This window comes from Bombyx mori, chromosome 17 (assembly GCF_030269925.1).
Source record: "Bombyx mori chromosome 17, ASM3026992v2".
NCBI lineage: Eukaryota > Metazoa > Arthropoda > Insecta > Lepidoptera > Bombycidae > Bombyx > Bombyx mori.
Genome location: NC_085123.1, coordinates 9,827,994 through 9,852,619, shown reverse-complemented (window position 1 = coordinate 9,852,619; position 24,626 = coordinate 9,827,994). Strand labels below are relative to the sequence as shown.

The window sequence follows — 24,626 nt, the reverse complement described above, 5'->3', positions numbered from 1 at the left end:
TCAACTTACACAAAAAAAGTTGAGGTAATAATTAAAAAAGTTCCCCGACCCTGATTTATATGCTAAAAATATAGATATTCATCGAAAAGTACCTAACGTAACGTCTACGGTACTTTGACAAAACTTTTTCGACACCAGTACAAAGAACAATCAATCAACTCAATCGAACAATCGCCCGAGCTTCTCAATTTCGAGATAGATATGTACATATGTACACACATACATGCTATTGTACCGACATCTATTTTTGTATGAATACTAACTTTAACACGCGACCTAGTTTACGTTAACGTAGAAAGAAAAAAAAAAAATTTTTTTAGTTATTTATTTATGTACACACAAAAAAGAAGATATAGTACAGAGTAATAGGAAAATTATGTACAAAGGCACTGCTTATTTCTTTAAGAAATTTCTTCCAGCAGACCTGCGAGAGGATTATGAGAATAATAATTAAAAGTGATGAGTGTGTGTAGAACAGCTAAAATAACATTATTTTTTTTTGATTGCTTAAATGGTTGGACGAGCTCACAGCCCACCTGGTGTTAAGTGGTTACTGGAGCCCATAGACATCCACAACGTAAATGCGCCACCTACTTATGAGATATAAGTTCTAAGGTTTCAAGTGTAGTTACAACGGCTGCCCCACCCTTCAAAACGAAACGCATTACTACTTCACGGCAGAAATAGGCAGGGTGGTGGTACCCACCCGCGCGGACTCACAAGAGGTCCTACCACATACAACATGAGAATTATAGAATGCACATACACATAGCAAATATTGTTAAACTTGAATACAAAATATTATAAGTAACGCAGTATATACGAAGAGTATAGAACAATGATCATTATTATATCATAATAATATGAAAATATAATTTTTGTTTCGATGATAGGTAGGTAATCTGCGTCCTTTTCTGTGCCCCTGATAACGCATGTGCAAAATCGTATGAACGGTTGAGTGGTTCAGCCGTGAAAGCGTTCAAAATGAACAAACGCACTTTCGCATTTATTATATTAGTATACGGATAGAAGATGTCCCGTCACTTAGTTAGGCCGTTCGGATTCAGCGATGGAGATGTTTTTTCTGTTCTTTATTTGTCGTGAGTGGGCCTAATGTTGCGTGTGAAGTGTTCTTGAGAGCTTCGACAAACTTCGCTCCATATTGTCATTTTCTTTATTAGATGTGTATGTAGTCTTTACAAAATGTTTGTGCTTATTCTATTTTTCTTTTTTTTTTGCTTTGTATGTTTATGCAGATCATGCGAAATCTAATTCGTTGTCATTTATTTTCTTATTAAATGTTTTAGCTATTTAATATTTGTACCTAAAAACAAAATTAAGCTTATCAATTGAGGAACTTAATATCTCGAGGTTTTGAGTTACATTTTTACTATTCAACTTTTTTATTTTTTATTGTTTAGATGGATGGATGAGCTCACAGCGTTTTGGTGTTAAGTGGTTAGTTACTCTGGAGCCCATAGATATCTACAACGTAAATGCGCTACCCACCTTAAGATATAAGTTCTAAAATCTCAAGTCTAGTTACAACGGCTGCCTCACCCTTCAAACCGAAACGCATTACTGATTGACAGCAGAAATAGGCAGGGTGTGTGGTACCTACCCATGCGAACTCACAAGAGGTCCTACCACCAGTAAATTATAGATTTTAATCATCTATAGATATTAATCCATTAGCAAAAATAAATTAAAGTAAGAGCAGCATAATTTGCACTTATTAAAGTATTGTATTCTCTAATTGAGAACCTATTTTGATTTGAGGATTAGATTCTACAAGGGCTATTTAAAAAAATAGTTATGCCATCCGAAGCCCCGATCTGTTGAAGCTCTCGGATAATCATTGGGTTCAGAGAGTACAGGACAAGTTATTGTTGCAAATTTATATAGAAGCAAGATATATGAAACAGTGGATGCCTACATAATGATGATCTACGCTTGAAATATTATAATAATAGTTATAAACATATGAGTTATTTTTAGGTATATTATTATAGATTATTCGATGAGTTTTTTACGTAATAATCGTCAAGCTTCACATGATTCCGTCATTAGACTCGAAGTCAAAGAAATAAATTTAATAAAGAACGAACCGGAAAAGTATCTCAAAAGGGTACGATATGTAATTTTTTTTTATTTTATTGCTTGATGGGTGGACGAGCTCACAGCCCACCTAGTGTTAAGTGGTTACTGGAGCCCATAGACATCTACGACGTAAATGCGCCATCCACCTTGAGATATAAGTTCTAAGGTCTCAAGTATAGTTACAACGGCTGCTCCGCCCTTCAAACCGAAACGCATTACTGCTTCACGGCAGAAATAGGCAGTGCGGTGGTACCTACCCGCGCGGACTCACAATAGGTCCTACCACCAGTAGATAATGATAGGAATAAAGACAATTATTGCATGCATAATAAATACTTATTATTGTTGTAAGTCTGCACGGTAGGGTCGTTTTTTCATTTGAGGTGATACCGTCATTCAGTATGCTAACATTATGTTATATAGTTTATAGTTTAATTTTACCTTTTCAAAGATAAACAAACAGGAAAGATATTAGGGGATCGACACAACCAGCCACGCGTATCTCAGGAAATCCGCATCTCCGGCGGATACTGCGCGCCTCTGTTTGTCGGAACTTTGATAAGAATTCAACGACATCACGTAATTAAGAGAAGCACACACACACATAACCTGTAACAACGTGGAACCTTGGATCGTATGTGTGTGTTACTGATAACATATAAAAAAAAAACATACTTTGACGTTCGTTTCACAGCGACGATTTTGAAAACTGACTTTGTTGTATTGTTTCAGGAAATTGTATAGAAACGCTATCTTTAGAACAGATATGATTGTACAGAAAACGACATAAAGTAATTTGTCGTCCGGAAAAAAAAAAAACATCGGTCCTGAGGGATACAAAAATAATATTTAGACGGTCGTCGTTTGGCGTAACAAATCGGTCCACCGACACGAATAAATTGTAACACGATGCCTAAAGTACAAAGAAGGAAAATGGATTTGCGGCGTTTCGGTAGGAAATCTAGTGTCCCGAAAAAACGAAACAATTAACAAAGTGCAAGTACAAACACTACACGTAAAAGTGGTGCGTTTGGAAAAGTGTTGGCCACCAAGAAAGTACCTCTGAAGTGGTGCGTTTGGAAAAGTGTTGGCCACCAAGAAAGTACCTCTGAAGTGGTGCGTTTGGAAAAGTGTTGGCCACCAAGAAAGTACCTCTGAAGTGGTCCGTTTGAAAAAGTGTTGGCCACCAAGAAAGTACCTCTGAAGTGGTCCGTTTGGAAAAGTGTTGGCCACCAAGAAAGTACCTCTGAAGTGGTCCGTTGGAAAAGTGTTGGCCACCAAGAAAGTACCTCTGAAGTGGTCCGGTCGGAAAAGTGTTGGCCACCAAGAAAGTACCTCTGAAGTGGTCCGTTTGGAAAAGTGTTGGCCACCAAGAAAGTACCTCTGAAGTGGTCCGGTTGGAAAAGTGTTGGCCACCAAGAAAGTACCTCTGAAGTGGTCCGGTCGGAAAAGTGTTGGCCACCAAGAAAGTACCTCTGAAGTGGTCCGGTTGGAAAAGTGTTGGCCACCAAGAAAGTACCTCTGAAGTGGTCCTCTTGGAAAAGTGTTGGCCACCAAGAAAGTACCTCTGTACATTGAACCGGTACAAGTTGAAACCTAACAATTAGGGGTGGGGTATTTCTTCAATCAAATACGTAGATATAGAAACAACTTTTTTACTGATGGTAGGACCTCTTGTGAGTCCGCGCGGGTGGGTACCACCGCCCTGCCTATTCCTGCCGTGAAGCAGTAATGCGTTTCGTTATGAAGGGTGGGGCAGCCGTTGTAACTATACTTGAGACCTTAGAACTTATATCTCATAAGTAGGTGGCGCATTTACGTTGTGGATGTCTATGGGCTCCAGTAACCACTTAACACCAGGTGGGCTGTGAGCTCGTCCACCCATCTAAGCAATTAAAAAAAAACCGATGATAAAGTAAGATTGCCGGGGTTTAGTATTCACTCTATCTAAAAAGTATGCAACTGTATGATCCCACGTTCGGTTAAGCTATAAGACAGGAGTGGTCAACCGGTAGATCGCGATCGATCGGTCGGTCGTGGCTATTAATTCAGTCTAACGTGGCAAAACAAAAAAATATAAATACATAGAACAGACTGCGCAACTTAATCACCAATTACTGCACGCATCATCTTCATTTTGTATCATTTGTAAATGACTATTACGTCACATTAGTTATCCTCTCTTCCATACAATAGTTCTCTTTTATTCTATAATTTCAGCTTCATGTTAATCTTTTAAATAAATGAAAATATACCACTTATCTGTATACTGAAATACATTGTTTCATTAAATTTCAAGAAATGTCATTTTTAGATCGTAGAGTGTTTCGTCAGTAAGCAGTTGTTCTTGGTTCTAATTAAGTTGGCCACCCCTGCTATAAGACATACCGTGCTTCTCAATCTTGCGTGAAACGTAGTCGTCCCCGTATATAAAGTAAATAAATATAAAGTAAATTTTTCGTGCACAAGATTTAATATTTCATAATAAAATTCCGACAAAAATATTTTTACTCGGAATTTGAGTATTTATAACATCTCCACAAAGAAAGCGGAATGATACAATAGAATTTGTTGTCACGGGACTGAATAGCTACTACATATTAACTTGTAATATTGTTGAATTATCTTTATGTTTCCCGATATTTTTAGACATTATTATTACATTTGCGATCTTTTTTCATTTTGTACTAAAACCAAATCGTAGATCCAAGTATAAATCTCCAATTATCTCTTGAATATCGAGTGTTTTGAAATAAATCGTGCCTAATAGTTTCCAGGGGTCACTTTCGCATGAAAGATCTCTCCCTTTTTAAGTAATGCTTGTGGAGAATACTCAGTGGTTGGTAGAGACTTGGCCGTGCCCATGGAATTGTTGACGTCTCTGTGTGATGGCAATTGCTTACCATCAGGTATGATTATTTGTCGTCATTGATGTTAATGACGACAAATACTGCTGCGCGTTATTGTTATTATATTATAATTTGCCATAGGTAGTGTTATTTTTTAAGGGATTTTATGACCTGGTAACTAACATCTTTTGGTTAAGTCTTATTTTAATTTATATTAATAATAATAATAATAATAAAAATCATTTATTGCCTTTCACATCACAGAAAATAAAATGGAATACAAATAAAAGAAAAGAAAGAAAAAAAGAGAAAAAGGCAAAAGGAGGTGGCTCAGCTATTGCTGTTCGAGGTTGATAAATCGAACAGCGCTGATTTTCAGTCACCCCCGTTTCCCCTTGGTTCTTTGCGGGAATGAAGGCTAATTACGTGTGTACATACTTTGAATATGGTATAAATTAGTAAAACTAGTAAATAATAAAAATTTAAGAAAAAAACAAAACAAAAACCAAATTAAATTGTGAACCCGAATACAAAACATAATAAGCACACAGTAACAACGCCCCGTAGGCAGCCCACAACGAAACAACAAATATGTTCGCGACGGACATGAATAATATAGTAGAATAGATATTATTCGCGACGGACGCAAATAATTGTTCGCAACGGACATTGATAGTTTAATAGATAAATAGTTAAATAGAGATATGTTCGCAAAGTACAGCGAGATTTAATAGATAAATAGTTAAAATAGAAAATATAGTCATAGGTTGGCTGTAAAATAATAGAAATGTCCGTAACAAATAAATAGATAATATGTTAAAAATAGGTTAACATAAATAGAGAACGATGTAAATAGAAATAAGTAATTTGTAAATATTTGTTTGAAAATAAAGATTGGTCCTCGTGGTCTTTAATTTGGCGTGGGAACGCAGGAGCGAGTCACAATACGGGCGAGTACTAATGGAGCGACCAGGCAAACAATAGGCGAGCGAGGCGGCCGAGAGAACAATAGACGCCCACCGTGCTCGGACTCATAATAGCGCTGGCCGAGTGCGTGTGGGCGACCATAAATAGGGGGCCTACCTCGCTGCAAATTCAGGATTCCCCGGGGTACCAGTGCGAGTGACGGACGTGTGAACTAAGGCTGTGCTGACTTGGATACTCTCCTCATCGCGAGTGTACAAAACTCTTGAAGTTCTGTGTAGGCGCGCTGTCAACGCTCCGAACAGAACAAATTCGGGACCCGGGACCAGGTAAGTCGAACGACACTTTATTTCTTAACATTTGTTAATTGCGGGTAGGTGTCGTTCATACCTGTTAAGCTGCGTACTCACTTTATTCTGAGAATAAAATTGAGTTACGTTAGCGCCGCTGAGTCTGGCCACCTGTGTCCGATCCCAGTCCTCCCCTACCCTTCGGGGCTAGGAAGGGCTGAATTCTAAACCCGAACTGGCAGTCGGATCAGTATAGGCTAGAGTACATGGGTGTAGGTGCCTTAGTTAGTTTAGTTTAGATTAGTGTAAATAATAGTTTTTAGTTAGTATAGTTACCACCATAGTTTCCACCCCCTTAGTCTCAGTTAAACCTAGTTTTGATAAATTAATAAATAAATAAAAAAAAAAAAAAAACAATTAAATTAATTCATTTTAAATTAATAGTCTGCTCTCAGCTTTACAACAATCCCTTATCGCATCACTTGTTTTGTCACATCTATAGCCAATAGGAATCGTTGTTTTATTTTAAATTGAAATAACACACATTCCTTCTTCCAAATTACAGAATTCCTCCATTTCTACCCTCTTTCACTTTAATATTTTTAGATTTCAATACATTTAAATTTTTTACCTTAATTTAGCTACGTAATCCGACTGACGACTGCCCATAGATTGTAAGCTTACCTTTACGTTTTATGTTAGTAGTATTAAATTAAATTTTTAGTGACCGATTTAACCTGCCTGTTCGTCTTGTTTGTTCGTGAAAAAGCTGATGTTAATTTAACTAACACCAGTAATTTCCAAATTATTCTTTGTTTGTTTGTTTGTTTCTGGGTCGCATTGACTCGGTGAGTAAGTCGGTAGGGAGCAGCGGTATTGATCGCGCGACCGTGGGCTCGGGCTTGACATCGATCTCACTGATCTGGTGTTAGGTTCGTGGCTCCCGGTCGAAGTCGTGGTCAGCGGCTGCCTGCAGACAACCCGCTGACTCAATGCATGACTACGTATGTTCGTTGTCTGTTATCGTATTATTGTATGGTATTGTGTAGTTAGTTCTTTTACTTCTTTTATTATTCACTTTATTCTAATTCTTTCCAAATTAGCAAGTTTATATAGTCCAATAGTTATATAAGTAGCATCAATAGACCGGAACCATATTTATATATAATATTATTTATAAGTATTTATTCAGTCGGTCTGAACCCCCGTAAGGGATTGTATCTTTATATATTTCTAATTCATTTGTAATTTAATAAGGCACTGATGCCTGGTGACCCTGCTGCTGCCCACTAGATAGCCAATATCATGTCGGGGGGGACATCTCCCCCCATTATCAGCACGCCCGGTCCGTCCCGCAAGGGACGCCAAGCGATGGCGGGAATTTTCGCCCATCGCTCCCAACCCACCGGCCCGGAAATGGACTCCGGAAAGGACGACCGGCCCAGGCCTTCGGTCGCGGCCCAGGGGACTCCGAGGATTCGTCCAGAGGAAACTTCGTCTCCCCCGTTGACGGATCGCTCTGGACCCCCTCGGCCGCGAAAGAAGGTCAGATCCGAGTCCGACCGAAGCATTTCCGAAGCCCAGGACAAACGACCCCGAATTGGACCCTCGTCCAAATCAATAAATGAAGCCGAAGAGGATGAGGACAGCGAGGAGACTTCCTACGAGACAACGGACTCAGAATATGAGTCCGATGTAACTCATTCTTCTCGCTCCTCTTCTTCCTCGAGTAAGGAGTCCCCCCCCACTCGCAAGCCCATTCCCAGACCGAGGATGTGTGTCGAGACGGCCGTGGCTGCAGCAGCTAAGCAGCTGCGTACGCCTCCTCGGTCTCCCTCTCCTCCAATCTCACCCATTCCAACAATCCCGCGCAGAGGTGCCCCCACTACAAGCTGCACAGTGGGCAACCTTGAATCAACAAGGTACATGGACCTCGAACATTCCAAACCTACGACCGGTGCACCCGAGTCTCCGACCCCTTCAACTTCATACGCTGCTATGGCAGCCAAGCAATACGCTCCCACCAAAAAACAATGTAAACCCCCTGCTCCAGATAAGTCTGGTACCAGTGAGGTCCCCCGCCGTCACCCCCCTATTATGGTCGAGGCGCTTCCCAATTGGCCCCGCCATATGACGGCCTTAAGGGAGCGCTTGGGGAGGGCCCCATCTGTGCGTCCTTACGGAACAGGGTTCCGATTTCTGCCCGCGTCGGGAGAGGAATATAGGGTTGTCCAGGCCTATCTCGCCGAGGTCTCTTCCACTGACAATGCCATTAAATGGTATTGTTACGCGTTGGAGGAGGAGATCCCGGCGAGGGTGGCTGTTCGTGGACTGCCTGCCGATACCGACGCGGCGGAAATCACAAACTCCCTGAAGGAGCTAGGGTTTCCGGCTCGCTACGCGCGGTGCATACGGGCCAAGAGAGGGCGGCCAGGTTGCGTCTTTTATGTAACCTTGGACCACCTCTCGAAGGATGACCTCGCCCGCTTGTACGCGGTTGAAGAACTGATGTACCTGCCGGGGGTGTCAGTTGAGGGATGGCGTCCGAACCGAGGACCGGCGCAGTGCCATCGCTGCCAGGCCTTCGGACACGCCTCCACCAACTGCCACCGAGCAGTCCGCTGTGTGCGATGTGCGGGCGAGCACATCGTGGCGGACTGCCCGAGGCCAAGGGAGGGACCCCTCACCTGCGCCAACTGCGGGAAGGGCCACGCCGCTACTGACAAGCGGTGTGTGGTCTACCGCAGGAGGGCGCGGATGATGGGGGTCGCTATTCCTCCCCCCGTACCGCAAGCAGCGACGCGTGCCAGTCAAGCCCCTACCCCCGCTCCACGTCTCGGTCCACGCCCATCTCTGAAGGGTAAGGGCAAGGGGAAGACCTCTCAACCCCCCACTCTCCCTCCGGTTATAGAGCAACCTGCCACTGTGGAGGCCAACCCAACAGCGGCCACCCTGATGGCAGAAGCAAACCCGCAGCGACAGGCTATAAAGCCGCGACCTGCCCCTCGTTCCAGAGCAGCACTCAATCTACAAGCTGCCCCAACCAGTACAAAAACAATAACAAAAACTCAAAAAAAAAATAAGAAAAAAAAATTAAAAGCCAAAGAAAAGAAAAAAAAAACAATGGAAGAAGCAGCTGCCCTGAGAGAAGGCCAAGTTGAGCCAGCTACCGAACCTCCATGCCCAATGGAGACGACAGCTAGCGACCCGCCCCAGAACGTCAACATCACTCTGGGCGACTCACAGCCCCCATTACCACCCCGCCCGCAGAGAGAGCGGCGCAGTGGCCGACAGGACACGCAGCCTGCCGGCTTCGCTGCCTGGCTCCTCTCCCTGTGGGAGAAACTGTCCGAGGTGATCTCCGGAGTAATCCGAGAGATCGCCTCGGGAGCCAGTCCCTTCGGGGCCTTGCTCGCGGGGTTCTACCGGATGATTGCGCAGCTCAATGGCTAGCCAGGAGCTGCGCATCATCTATTGGAACCCCGACGGGATAGGGTCCCGAAGGTCGGAGTTAATCCGACTCGCCCAGGAGTATGACCCGCAGGTTATCCTCCTGGGCGAGACCAAGCTCAAACCTCGACAAGATTTTAGGATGCCCAACTACTTCGTGTACCGACGGGACGAACTGACCTCCAGCGGGCGCCCGTTCAGGGGCACTGCGGCGCTCGTCAGGAGGGACGTGGTGCACGAGGAGCTTGGGCTACTGACCTTCGCCTCTACCAGAACGGTCGGGGTGAGGGTCCACGTACCGGGGGCCGAATTGCGGATTTATGCCGCGTATCGACCCCCGGGTCCTGATTTTGTCGAGGACGATATTAGACGGGCCTTGAACCATGATCGCCATCCGGCCTTGGTGGTCGGGGACCTCAATGCGAAACATGTCGCTTGGGGCTCCCGAATCATCACGCCGCCCGGAAGGCGATTGTACGAGGATGCCGAAAGGGGGGACTACTGCGTGGTCGGCCCCAACGAACCCACCCACGTTCCAACGTTGGCCCGGTACCAACCGGACGTATTGGACGTGTGTGTTCACAAGGGGCTACGGTGCCCTCTAGCGATAGAGGCACTGTACGACCTGAGCACCCCTCACCTACCGATCTTGGTCACGGTGGGTTTGGGGCTCACTCGGGTCGCGACATCCCCTCTCAGGCCTAGGGTCGACTGGCAGTCCTTTACGGGACTGCTGGCCGACCAATCCTTGTTTCAAGACCCGTCTACCCCTGATGAGGTCGACACGGCGGCTTCCCGTCTCGTCGACACCATCAAGGGAGCCCTGGACCAAGCGACGACTCTGGTACCCAGCGGGGGGCCCAGAGCGGAACTCCCGGTGCACCTCAAGACGTTAATTCGTCGGAAGAGGGCACTGAGGAGGCTCTGGGCGACATCTAGGTGTCCCAGGATTAAGCGCGAGCTTAACCGACTTGAGGGTGAGCTGGCGACTAAGATGCGGACTTACCGGGGTGATTCCTGGGAGGGGGGACTGTTGGACGCGTCCGACGACCGTACGATGGCCCCCCTTCACCGCATCTGTCGCCGGCTCACCAACAAGCCTTCCCCCACTTGCCCCTTGGAGGACGAGGGGGGAAGACGGTGTTTTACACCGTTGGCTCGTGCCGAAGTCCTGGCCAACTCGCTGGAGCGGCAGTTCACTCCGAATGTCTCTGCACCCTCGATGGTTGCATTCCATCGTGAGGTGTCAGAGGGTGTAATCCAATTCCTCAAACCGGAATCGCCGGGAGTCGAGCTGGGAGATGACGACTTAGTCACTCCCAGCGAGGTGCGCCTCCTCATCAAGTTGATGAAGAGGCGCAAAGCCCCCGGCGAGGACGGTATTCCTCCCCTCGCCTTGCAAAACCTCCCTCCCTCAATCGTGTCAGCAATGACACGATTGTTTAATTCCATTCTCCGGGTAGGACACTTCCCTGGAACTTGGAAACTGGGCAAGATCATCGTCTTGCCCAAACCCGGCAAGGACAGGAGAAAGCCCTCCAGTTACCGACCGATTACCTTGCTCTCGCACGTGGGCAAGTTGTTCGAGCGGCTGCTCCTGAGGAGAATATCGCCGTATATTCTCCTCAGGCCGGAGCAATTCGGCTTTAGAAGCGGCCACTCGACGACTCTGCAACTGACCCGTGTCCTGCATCACTTGGCAGACCGGCGAAACTCGGGCCAATACACGGTCGCGGTCCTTCTCGATATCGAGAAGGCCTTCGACCGTGTGTGGCACGAGGGGCTGGTCCACAAGCTGCGGGACGCGGGCCTACCGCACGCTCACGTGCGACTGCTCGGGTCGTATCTGGAGGGCAGAACCTTCTTTGTCGCGGTCGAGGGCGCACGGTCTTCCGTGCGTCCCATTACGGCCGGGGTTCCCCAGGGTAGTGTCCTATCACCTATCCTATACGCCCTCTACACCAACGACATCCCCACCCTGGAGGGTCACCTTCGGGCGTGGGAGGAGGACGTGAAGTTGGCCTTGTTCGCTGACGACTCGGCCTACTTCTCGTCCTCTCCGTTCCCCTCTGCAGCCATTATGAGGATGCAGAGGCTTTTGGATTTACTGCCCCAGTGGCTGGACCGTTGGAGAGTCGCGGTCAATGTGGGAAAGACCGCGGCCTTACTCTACGGTCCGGTCCGTATCAGAGTCGTCCCAAAGAAACTCAGCCTCCGAGGTGTGAATGTCGAGTTCAGGACCACGGTCCGGTATCTCGGATGCGACATCGACCGCTCCTTGAGCATGGTCGCGCACGTCAACCGAGTCATCGGTCAGACTCGCGCGACCAGGTTCTTGTTGCGGCCGGTGTTTGCGTCCGGGCTTCCGACCAGGACCAAACTCGCCATTTACAAGACATACGTCCGTTCCCGCCTCACATACGCTGCTGTGGCCTGGTATCACCTGTTGTCGCCGTCCCAGCGATCTAGGTTGCAGGCCCAGCAGAGTCTTTCCCTCCGCATTATCGTCGGGGCCGGGCAGTACGTCAGAAATGACGTTATTGCCCGGGACCTAGGTGTGGAGTCGCTCGTGGAGTTTGTGACTAGGCTCGCCCGTAATATGTACGAGCGAGCCGAAAACGGGCCCCATGAGCATCTCCACAACATAGCCCCGCTGCACGCCAGACCACCGGATGGTACGGCGTTGCCGCGGGAGCTATTGGTACCCCCGACGATCGTTCGGAGATAAAGCTCCTCGCCGGCTGTGAGGCCGGGGAGGACCTATGAGCGCCCCTCTCGGAGCTGAGTTTCATCAGCCTCTAGCCCCACGCCTCTTGCCCGTTTGGCGGGTCCCCCGTATGGGGACCGCGGCTGCACCCCGTAGGTGCAGCCTATTTCCATGAGGGGCTTTGACCCCACCCCCCACCCCCCTTTGGGATGGGGTGTTCTTACCCGCTACAATCCTCCCCCCTATCAATATTGTATAACGATGGGGAGAGGGGGAGAGGACTGTAGCGTGGAGTGCGGATTTTGGAGGAGAGCAGCAGCCGCCCCCGGAAGAAGGGAAGAATGAAGAGGAAGAAAGAAGAAGAGAAGAGAAGAGTGAAGAAGGAGACGAAGAAAGAAGTCGACCCCACACACATCTTCAATCCTGCCTGATACTCCATCCAGCAGCGCATCACCCCTGCCTTATTAGGCCGGGAGCTACATGTCCGGGCAGAGGGGTTTCCCCGAGGCCCGCTCCGTGCCCCCCCAAAGGGGGTACGACGACCCCACGACTGCAAATTCAGTTCGAGACAGCGAGCCGACGAGTCAAGACCTCTCCAGAAGAAGAGGAGAGAGCCGTCGCACAAGAAGAGACTCGCTCCTACGCCCTGCGCCGGTCAAGCCACGAGGACCGTGTGAACGCCATACTGAAGCCTTCGTTATTTTCCTCGAACCAATCCCAGCACCCGTTCCGCGACAGCCACTGCGGCAATACTCGAGCCACCACGTTTGCCACGAGTAAGAAGCCTAAAAATCACACGTGGTGGCCGAAACCTGAGCGGTGGCCGTCCGGAATAAAATAAAATAAAATAAAATAAAGCACGATAATACTATTACTAATACTGGCAAGCAGCACAACATTTACACGTGTACATTAAAAATAAATAAAAATAACTTTAATAAAAGGAAGTTTTCACAAGCAAGGATTAAACTAGTTACTATAAATACTATAAATTAAATTAGTTTTTGTGAATCCAAAAGAAATGTTTTTAAACGATTAATAAAGCCATGCTTTATATATTCTTATTTTTATGAAAAATGATAGTATGGAGTGAAATGAAATGAAATTAAATGAAATGAAATGAAATGAAATGAGATGAGATGATAGGGGATGAAATATAATCTCAGTAAAATGGTGGTCATTTACTGAGATTTTTTCAGTGGACTTTTTGGAGGATCCCGAGAAGTTACGTCCAGCGGCTTTGTTCCATTTTCCCACATTTGTGCACTTTCACAGACATTAAACGCTTAATAAACCATCGTTATTACATAATTAAACCCAAAGAAATACTAAATAGACAAAATAAAACAAATCACACAACTTCACTCTTCGCGTTCCTGCCAAAAAGTCCCGTAGGTAGTGACAAATTTGTAAATACGCTAGAAAATAAGAATGATAAGCACAAAATTCAATTTATATCAACTAATTTCGGTAAAGCAACAGAACATCATAATTGAAACTCAAAAAATTGTAACGTTTGTATTATTAAATGTTACATTCGTAAGTACAATAATGGAACATTCAACGCTTAATAAAACCGTATTCTATTACAAGCACGTAATTAATTAGATCTTTGTCGTGGAATAAGGATGTTACTCGCATCATTTAATAAATATTACTTGTTTCAAAATTTGTTAATAAGGTAATATTATACTCTTGTTTTCGATTATGTAAAGGCAGTAAAGGAAAATGTGGAAATTTACGTCTTAAAATTTCGGTAACTGGTAAATAAATAGTGAGCGAATTTGACAAAGTATATTATATTTCTAACGATCAGTCAAGTGATTTATTACCATCTATTTCACTTTAGATTATGAATTTATTAATTTTATTTATTATAAAACTAGCGACCCGCCCTCGCTTCGCTTCGGAAATATTAAAATACACATGAAACAAAAAAAAATAAAAAAAATAAAAATAAAAAAAAGTAGCCTATGATCATCAGGGACAATGTCGGCTTCTAATGGAAAAAGAATTTTTCAAATCGGTCCAGTAGTTTCGGAGCCTATTCGAAACAAACAATAAACAAATCTTTCCTCTTTATAATATTAGTATAGAAAAAGAACATAATATTCCTAACCTAAAAGGACATGTCATTATTCGCAACATGCTTCGTCAAAAAGTACAATACTTACTTTCAGCTACAAGCGTTGTCATAAGAAATATATAGGTCCACGTTAACAGCAATGCGCGCGTAGGCATCGGCTAGTCAAACAAGCCACTCTGGATCACACCCGGTCCGAAAGTACCCATTACGCTAGCAGAATTGCCACGCTGTATGGCAATGGATAATTTCTGAACCAGGTACGACCCAAACCGTGGCCTTGCCCTCTGAGGCGGTGGCCAATTGCGGCAATAAACTTTTTGGCCTCCGAACTCCACACACCCGTCGTTTCCACTGCCACTGGAACAAACAGGTATGTAGATTTCAGAGCATCATACTTGGCATGCTTCATTTTAGCCGACGCCTCAGCAGCAAAGCCCGCACATTGTCGGGTCCCAGATAAATGACAGCGTACGTACAGCTACAGGTTGCGTCCCATAACAAACAGCGTCCCTTTTCCCAAGGAATTAGAACCCATCCGGCCTCTTACCATCTGACCTGCTTAGACCATGTGGTTCCAACACACACGGGATATTTGCGGTGACCAAAGCACGTCGAATAATATCATTAAGTGCATGGTGTCTCGAGAAGCGTCCAGCTGATCTAACACAACTCAGTCCATGCAGTCCGGCGGCATCCACCATACTACCACAGACACATCGATGGGGCTCGCAAATGCTGCAACCGAGTCTCAAAGCTGTGGCCACTCTCAATAAATTATTATCAAGAAGTGTCCCCAGGTGTGGTGAAGGCAATGCTTGTAATCAAGCACCAGATTACGGTCTGGAGACCGCTCTAAGACGCACTAATTCAACCCCAGTGGCGTTTCCTAGCAAAGTTGACAAAGACAGCTTGCACAGCACATCACAATTCATAATCAAATGAAAAATAAAGTGAAGGTAACTTAGTCATAACTTGATGCTATTAACCACACTTTACGTTCTTCCGTTTCATCTATTAATGACCATCCATAAGGACTGATTTTATTTTAAAACTAAAAAAAATAATACTATAGTGTAGTTTTACGTGTATCCTGTTATAAAATATATTAAAATGATTTACGTTGCATCGTATTCATCGTTTATTTTTATTAATACTAAAAGCAAAACCTTGTTGTCGGAGTTACATTTTTTTATCACCGAATTGAGTTTTTGTTTATGTTTAATATCTATTTTTGTATGGAAAACTTTTCATATAACATTTACGCGAGCGTGTGAACATAACTAACTTTATTTGGTGAAATGAAATTACTTGTGAGCCCCACTGTATCGTAACAGATAGGGTAAACAACACTATCAGATTTACATAGACGTTACTAGAATATAGAATTTAAGTTTCGAGTATTAGACGAGCATAGCAATTAGGCCGGACTTATTGTAAGTGACTGCTGATAAACATCAGGGCCATATCAAGATCATATTATTATATTATAAAAGTAAGATAGATTATAAGATGTAGATGTACAAAACCTTACATATTATCGTCTCGGTTAGGTTAATTTTGGTAATTTATGGAAATCCTGTCTACGGTACATCGCGATCTGACCTAGCAGGCTGGTTCTGACTTAGCGAGTTCCATCCTATCCCGGACCACCAGGCGGTGCCTGAGCGGCCTGATGGGCCACCTTACCGCAGAGACCAACGTCATTCGTCGGTCGGGCGTCCTCGTGACAGACTCACGTAGTTGTAGCGTTAACTCCGGGGACCCCCTATTCGGTCCGGGTTCTGACCCCGGGCTAGTATCGGGCGTTGGGTGAGAGTGCAAGGGGAGTCGTTTGGTGTGTAGGGCTCTAAAACACTAAAACATCCAGGGGGCCGTCATCCGCTCCTAGCATTAGCGGATCATCAAGTTCCACATACTCCGCGTGCCACCTCGTATAATTTTTTTTATGGCTTAGGTCTTAAGTGGTTACTGGAGCCCATAGACATCTAAAAAGTAAATGCGCCACCCACCTTGATATATAAGTTCTAAGGTCTCAGTATAGTTACAACGGCTGCCCCACCCTTCAAACCGAAACGCATTACTGCTTCACGGCAGAAATAGGCATGGTGGTGGTACCTACTCGTGCGGACTCACAAGAGGTTCTACCACCAGATTAGGCTACCTACTCGGAAAAAAGTCTAGTTAGATTAAGTAGAATGAGTTTGTTAGCAGGAGAAAAAGAAAAGAAATAATAGAAGAAAAAATAAGGCTAATTAAGCTAAACTGCTACCGAGTTCCACCTCACCACACCGAGTTGGGAGTGGAAGGGACATGAAGAGGAATGAATGGAAGTGAATGGAATGAAAGTGGACAACTCAGTCCCGTGAGGGGTACTCGTTATGAGCGCTCACGTATCACTGCGGTTGAACCATAGTCATAGTATAGCACCATACCGAGCTATCCTTGAGCTCCCTTGGCAACGCTTTACCATCAGATGGTCTAATGTGCAAGAGAACTATGAACCAGTAAGACCAGTGAGCCAAGTGTTGCAGGACATGGACCAGTCGCAGCGTTGTCGAGTAACGAAACCCGAATTCGGGTTCGGGTTTGAGGAGAATCTGTAGCAACATCCTTATCAACAGCAGCGGCTCGAATAACTTGTCCACGTGCGACAACAGGGTAATCGGGCGATAACTGGAGGACCTTGTCTATTCCTGCTCAATCTCGGGGTTCCCGGGAAGTGGCCTATGGCGAGAATGAAGTTAAATAGGCGTGTCTTATAGTTCTCACTCGGCGCCTTGTGCATTTTCATCTGATTGACACGAAGACGCAGTCGAGACCCAGTATGGGATGGAGACACCAGACCCCAGCGAAGGTACCGGCGAGGAGGGTAGGTTTGCTACACCGCATCTCTATATAACAAAAAACAGCGTCGGGAGGGGTAAACATTCTACTCTCACTTGTTGCCAACACAGATTGACTCAGCGGCCGTCCCGTTACTCAATTGCAAATAAAAAGGCATTTCGTATCGCGCCTTTAGATAGTCGAAACAAGCAGACTTAGTGTCTGCTCAGGGCTCATTTTATGTTCAGCAAGACGAATTTAACGTCTTGGTTGCATTTAAAAAAAGATCACAATAAAATGTTTATTAATTTTAAAGTAATAAAAAAATCAGTGGACGAAAGTAAAGAGCATTGTGTTTTACAAAGAAACGGATTACAAATGTACATAGATATAACATTTAGTATTCTTTCTGTACGACGTAGAAACCACTTTTAAATGAATATGTTCAACGAATACATTACAAAATGTTAGACAAAAGCCGTCCCGGGACGATTTCTGTAACTCAAAACTGATATAAAATATTCAGTATCGGCCTTTTTGTTTCGGAGAGGACTTCACGAGGCGTGTACCGTGTCGATTGAATGTCATCCCTTTGGGGCGGTGCCGGCCTACATTTTAAAGTTTCTGTCAAACAATTTTGAACTTAATTAAATTTTAGTGAGTTAATGTTTTTTTTTTTGTGAAAATTAATGTCATTTGTAATGAGATTTTAAGTATTATTGAATTTTATCGAGAATTAACACATATGTTTGTTTATAGATTACCTTATTGACTAGTCAAGTTTCTGCTAACGCCGAGAAGTCTTTTTAAATTTTCATTTAATCAATGAAAAGATTTAAGTATACTGTGATTTCTCAGTCTCTACTTAAAAACATAGAGGAGACTATCGCTTGGCAGTCTACATTAGTGTCCGTAGTCTTAAACAAGTTCACTGCAAGCTTAGCTACATCTACACGTTACGTCTTGCCTACTCAATTATGGACTTAAAATGAATTGAATAGAAAGTAGGTTTTGGATGTTCATTAAACGCTTCATTTTCATTAGTGTACATAAGGTGGTTCACTTTTATTGATGATAAATTATATTTACAACTAGCTGAGCCGGCACACTTCGTAGTACCTCAATCGATAAATAAAATACCTAAACTTTTGTATAAAATAGCCTTAAAACAAACAAAACGAATCCGTCCGACGGGGGACACATAAAAGGAAAAACGAAATTGTTATTTTTATTTAATTCCGAACATTTTCATATTTATCTACGTTTTTAAACCTTCTCTGGATTTCCATAAATAACTCGAGACCAAAATTAGCTAAATCGGTCTAGCCGTTCTCGAGTTTTAGCGAGACTAACGAACAGCAATTCATTTATATATAGATTATCAACAGAGCATAGTGTCGGTTCTAGTAAATTTAGCTTCAGCGCTTATTTGTGCGGCATATATGACGTCATCATACGGAACTGAAAGGAAAAGGATTAGTGAGATTACTTTGGCCTTTACTTTATTCAACATTTATACTTTGTTTACACGAACCTCTCGAAAGTACCTACATATATTTTCTTGGAAGAGTGCTATTATCTAAAGTTGGATATTCATCGAATTCACGTCAAAACATTACGCTCAATAGAGATAAGCTTGTAATACAAGGATAGCTTAGCGGGAGTTCGCCTAAAATCAAAAGTGCGGTCTCAGTAATCTTCTACTTAACAAAGATTACAATACTATATCATCTCTCTTTTAGCAGCTTTCCGCGTGTGCATGAATAAGCGTAGTCTGGTTTGTACGAGCTTGCAGCGGTTAGGAAGCGTGAAGCCACATTCTTTTGTTTTGCCCAAGCAAATTGAAGCGTATTGATGGAGCACGTATCTGTAACTTAAGCGGCGCCCGCGTCAGCTGATGTGGAATGACATCAAAGTAGCATCGACGATTTGCTTAGTGCTACACATTTGGCGGCATGCCAAATATCCATTCTTTAATATTACACCAATATATTCCATTAGCGATACGCGTAGAGGCGTTCAACCGTTAGTTGTACTGAGCCACTAATGTTTCTGACAAATATTAGTCAATAAACCGCACTGTTCATTATCTTCAGCTGGAGGAAGTACACAGCTGGGCTATTTACTGGTTGGTGGTAGGACCTCTTGTGAGTCCGCACGGGTAGGTACCACCGCCCTGCCTATTTCTGCCGTGAAGCAGTAATGCGTTTCGGTTTGAAGTGTGCGGCAGCCGTTGTAACTATACTGAGATCTTAGAACTTATATCTCAAGGTGGGTGGCGCATTTGCGTCGTAGATGTCTATAGCCACTGAACACCAGGTGGGCTGTGAGCTCGTCCACCTACCTAAGCAATAAAAAAAAATCCGTTTCCCATTCTTAGCAATCAACAATTTCACACTGACAAACTTCCATAGACGAATTTTAATTATCTGCTTGATATTCGAAAATTGAAGACCGTATAAATGATTACATTGAAAATATCTTTCATTTTATTCAGCAATGAGACGATCGACATCAAATTAAATTTAGAACATTTTGGTCGCGCGGACAAACAGAAAAAAAAATCACTTTAATAATTGACTTCTTACTAATACGTAAAGTTGATGGAACTGGAATATACCAGATAACGGCGGTCTAATCTGGTTTACATCGGATCTTCCTGAATTCATGAATGCAACGGTGCGCGTTAGTGCGGCCAGCGGATGTACGCTGCAGTTACACGGCTAACGAATGTGTACCCGACCTATTATTTTCAAATGAAATACTGCCTTTGTAAATGCCGATTGGCGTTTGTTTTAGGTTTAGCGTTCGGTGCTTGAACAAAGCGGTATCGTTCGGAATTGCGCGTTATCTTCATCAAACCAAACGTTTGTCGATTGAAATTCAAATATGTTTTTTTTTTTTTTTATTGTTTAGATCGGTGGACGAGCTCACAGCCCACCTGGTGTAAAGTGGTTAGTGGAGCCCATGGACATCTACAACGTAAATGCGCCACCCACCTTGAGATATAAGTTCTAAGATCTCATTATAGTTACAACGGCTGCCCCACCCTTCAAACCGAAACGCATTATACTACTTCACGGTAGAAATAGGCAGGATAGTGGTACCTACCCGCGCGGACTCACAAGAGGTCCTACCACCAGTCCACGATTATATAAATACGAACAAAACTTTTGTGTTAATATTTGTTAGTTTATAAAATACCTACGAGATATCAAAGAGATGGAACTTCGGCCAAGTGGTCGTTCATAATTAAGGGCAAAATTTTGTAACAAAGAGGTGTCTTCGGGGAATTGTTAACTGACGTCAATTTAGGAGCTCGTCTATCACGGTTTTCTGTTACAAAAGTTATCATTCTCAACCGAGCGCTGGGAGTAGATTATCGTATACCTATAGTGATAGGATGATTAAAATTTCAATCCCTCGTGACGTCTTTCTGTATCTCTAAGCTGTAAGTCTGTTTCTGTTTTTAAATACAAAGTCAAACAATTCTATCTCTCACCAACCGAATGATCATTGCTTTATACTCTTCGTATATACTGTGTTACTTATAATATTTTGTATTCAAGTTTAACAATGTTTGCCATGTGTATTTGCATTACTATAATTCTCATGTTTTATTTGTTATTTTAACTCTTCTACACACACTCATCACTTTTAATTATTATTCTCATAATCCTCTCGCAGGTCTGCTGGAAGAGATTTCTTAAAGAAATAAGCAGTGCCTTTGTACATAATTTTCCTATTACTCTGTACTATGTCTTCTTTTTTGTGTGTACATAAATAAATAGATAAATAAGCTCGTTATCAGGGTAATTTCTTACCACAAAGTGTCACTACTATTTTCCATACTCATTGTAGTGGACTGTATGATTAGGATTGGCAAGGAACTTGATAAATAAACTCGCGAGGATTGCACGTATAAAATTTTTATATTTTAGAAATTTTATAATTCGCGTACAATAGCACGGATAAAAGAGAATGACAAAACTAAGACATTCCAAAATTCAAAATTCAAATGTAATGTCAAAAACCACAACGACAACAGTAAAAAAGGTTTTATACCAATTTGTTGGGTTTTCAAAACTCATAATTTCATGACATTCATGGCCTAAACAGTTTTGTTACCTTGTCATCTTGTTACCCCCTATCCAATTTGAACAAACAGGGTGTCTTCGTTTACGCCCTCTGAATTTGCGTTTGAGAACGTCACCAACAAATAATTCTATTAGACGACAACTACGCTTAATGGAATTCTTGGAGCTCTCTGTAATTAAAAGCCTTTCGGCTCACCAAGACAAGAATTGCTGCGTCGTTGAGATGTCGATAATATCGTCATCCGACGGTACGTGCTCAGCGTAAATTAAATAAACCATTCCCGGAGACTCCCCGTATATGATCAGTCACAGTACGACCACATGTAGGTGTAGATTCTGCTTCATCTACGATACATTTAGAACAGATAATATTAATGTAAGTACTCAGAACAAAAGGTCATTATAAACTGGTTAAAAAATTAAAACAGATTCATGAGCCACTCGGAGGCATTAAATTTTACGAATCAAAAGACCTTTTTTTTATCCGTATACATGCCCTGTGAAACCATGTAATGAGCTTATAAACAGTTAATTGAATTATTATTCTTAGTTCATGTTTTATATAACGCTATTTCTTTGTTCATTAAAATTAACCAACAACAAAGATGAGTTGGCAAGAAAAGTTGGCATTGAACATAAACATCATCATCATTCATTGTTACCTCTATTGAAATGGGACCACGCGGGAAGCGTCAGCTTTCTAATAAAAAAATAATCATCAAAATCGATGCACCCAGTCAAAAGCTATGAGGTAACAAACTTTAAAAAAAACATACAGTCGAATTGAGAACCCCCTTCTTTTTTGAAGTCGCTTAAAAATCGCAACTTCTACCATATCTTCCTTCCCTGTTTCTTTCTTTCGGAAACTGCCTTTAAATATGTTATACACAAGCTATACATAAATAGCTCCATCGTATCAAAAATCATGACTCTATTCTTACGTTATCTATTTCGGACACTCCGACGCGAATAACTGAGGGGACTATCCCACTGCCTCGACGAGTATAGTCAGAAAACATTGTATCATTTCAGTGACGAAATACAATCTTGAAATAAATCCTTTGTTATCTATTTGGAGCAAATGTATGGCAACGAACAGAGGAGTTATGTAACGAACTCAATCTGCATAAATTTGCAGTTGACCCTGTTATTACACTTACCAATTTACGTATATGACAAATTTGATGCTATTTTGTTTTGTAAATCGCTCCGAAGTTATTTATAGCTTGAAATTGTTCGCGTTGCCAAAATTTAACAAAGACTATCGACTATCGGTATTTATTTATCAAACGTATTGTTTAAAAAAATCTAATAATATATTCATTACTAACAGCAGCATTTACGTTAAATTTCAGTGTAGCTGACATGTATTTTTAGTGTTTTTGTTGTTGTTTTTTTATTATTTATTGCTTAGATGGATGAACGAGCTCACAGCCCACCTGGTGTTAAGTGGTTACTGGAGCTCAAAGACATCTACAACGTAAATGCGCCACCCATCTCGAGATATAAGTTCTAAGGTCTCAGTATAGTTACAACGGCTGCCCCACCTTTCGAACCGAAACGCATTACTGCTTCACGGCGGAAATAAGCAGTGTTCTAGTGTTGTACACTATTTCGTGTTTCGTGTCTGTCTGGTTTGCTGCTAATGTGATGTGTTAAGACAAAACTCATTAAAGAGATAAGCTCGCCTTGGTTTTTGATATAAATAAGCGTAAAAAGTTTAATCGTTTTCAATCTGGAAATTTTGATGTCAAAGATGCATGTCGCTCTGGTCGCCCTATTACGGACAAAATGGGTGCCATTTTTAAAAAAATGGAGCAATATATGCATATCAGTAATTTAGTTACAACGTAGCTGAAGAACTGGGAATTGACCACAAAACAGTTTTGGCGCATTTGAAAAAAACTGGGTAGGTACACAAAAAAGCTCGATATTTGGGTACCTCACGAGCTCACTGAAAGAAACCTAATGAACCGTGTACTCATTTGTGATTCTTTATGACGATGTAATGAAACCGAACCATTTTTGAAGAAGCTAATAACTGGAGATGAAAAGTGGATCACGTACGACAAGAACGTGCGAAAAAGGTCGTGGTCAAAGGTGTTAATGCATCCGCCGTGTAGTCCCGACCCTACACCTTCAGATTTCCACCTGTTTCGGTCTCTTCAGAATTCTTTAGGCAGTGTCAGGTTAACATCACGAGAGGACTGCGAAAACCAATTGTCGCGGTATTTTGATCAAAAACCCCAAAATTTCTATGGTAATGGGATCATGTCCCTACCTACAAGATTGCAAAAACTTATTGAATAAAATGGTACCTACATACTTTAGTTAAATGTAAATAAACAATATTAAAAAATTGTGAATTTTCTTTAAAAATGCGAAGAAACTTTATCTCCAACCTATTATAAGACACAGTATTATATATTTAAGATAAGATATCGTAAAAATGTTTTAAAAGACTCTTAAAACACGCAGGACGTGAGTATTTTACTTCATTTTGAGTAAACATAGATTTAACTCGAAATTTCCTTTCATTTTCCATCATAAATAAGCACCTTTCATCTTTGTAAATACGATGAAGCCTTCTGGAAATTCCACGAAAAGTTACTTTAAGTAGAAGTGGAATTAAAACCTCATCTTAGAGAAAATTAAACCGCGAATAGTTAATGGGTCTTAACTCGATTTCGAAACGCTAACTTTGAGTGAGTCGTTGCCTTCAATAACATTCGGACAAGTTTGGGAAATTTTGCCTCCTTTTAAAACGGCCCGACATTTAAACATCCAGCGAAAGTACTCGAAATAAAAACCCGAGCGGACGTTTTTATTTTTCCAGAAGATTTCCTTAGTCGAACGGCGGGAAAAATAATTTCACTGTTATTGAGAAAATCCAGGGTTATTACGGTGAAAGTAACAAGTCCAATTTGGCTGTGACTAAAAACGATTTCTTAACAAAGTTACGTGGGAAATGAGCCAGACCAGTGAAAAGTATATTCTAAGTAACAATCAGGCTAGCTATTAACCATAAGTAACCTCCTTGAGTTCTTATTAATACTACTCCCTAATCATGTACCCGAAGAACTGACGTAATTTTTTGTTTTTCTACTTAGCTTTCCCAAAAATTCATGAACTTAGATATTTCAGAACACCGTATAGCTAAGCACAATCGTCTTGTCAGTTTCTGCTGCGAATAAATTATATCTTTTGTTCGGAAGATACGATAACTAGCTTCTTCCGAAATAACTAAGACTTAGATGGTAGGCAGCGGCTTGGCTCTGCCCCTGGCATTGCTGAAGTCCA

General features: G+C 42.7%; 1 long non-coding RNA gene across 1 annotated transcript; it reads right to left on the bottom strand.

Moving 5' to 3' along the window:
- Nucleotides 1-18,448: 18,448 nt before the first annotated feature.
- Nucleotides 18,449-21,212, bottom strand: LOC134200458 (uncharacterized). Its single transcript, XR_009975399.1, has 2 exons — nt 21,054-21,212; nt 18,449-18,690 (listed from the first exon to the last, which is right to left on the bottom strand). It is a non-coding gene; the product is annotated as an uncharacterized LOC134200458 (long non-coding RNA).
- Between the last annotated feature and the right edge of the window lie 3,414 nt (nt 21,213-24,626).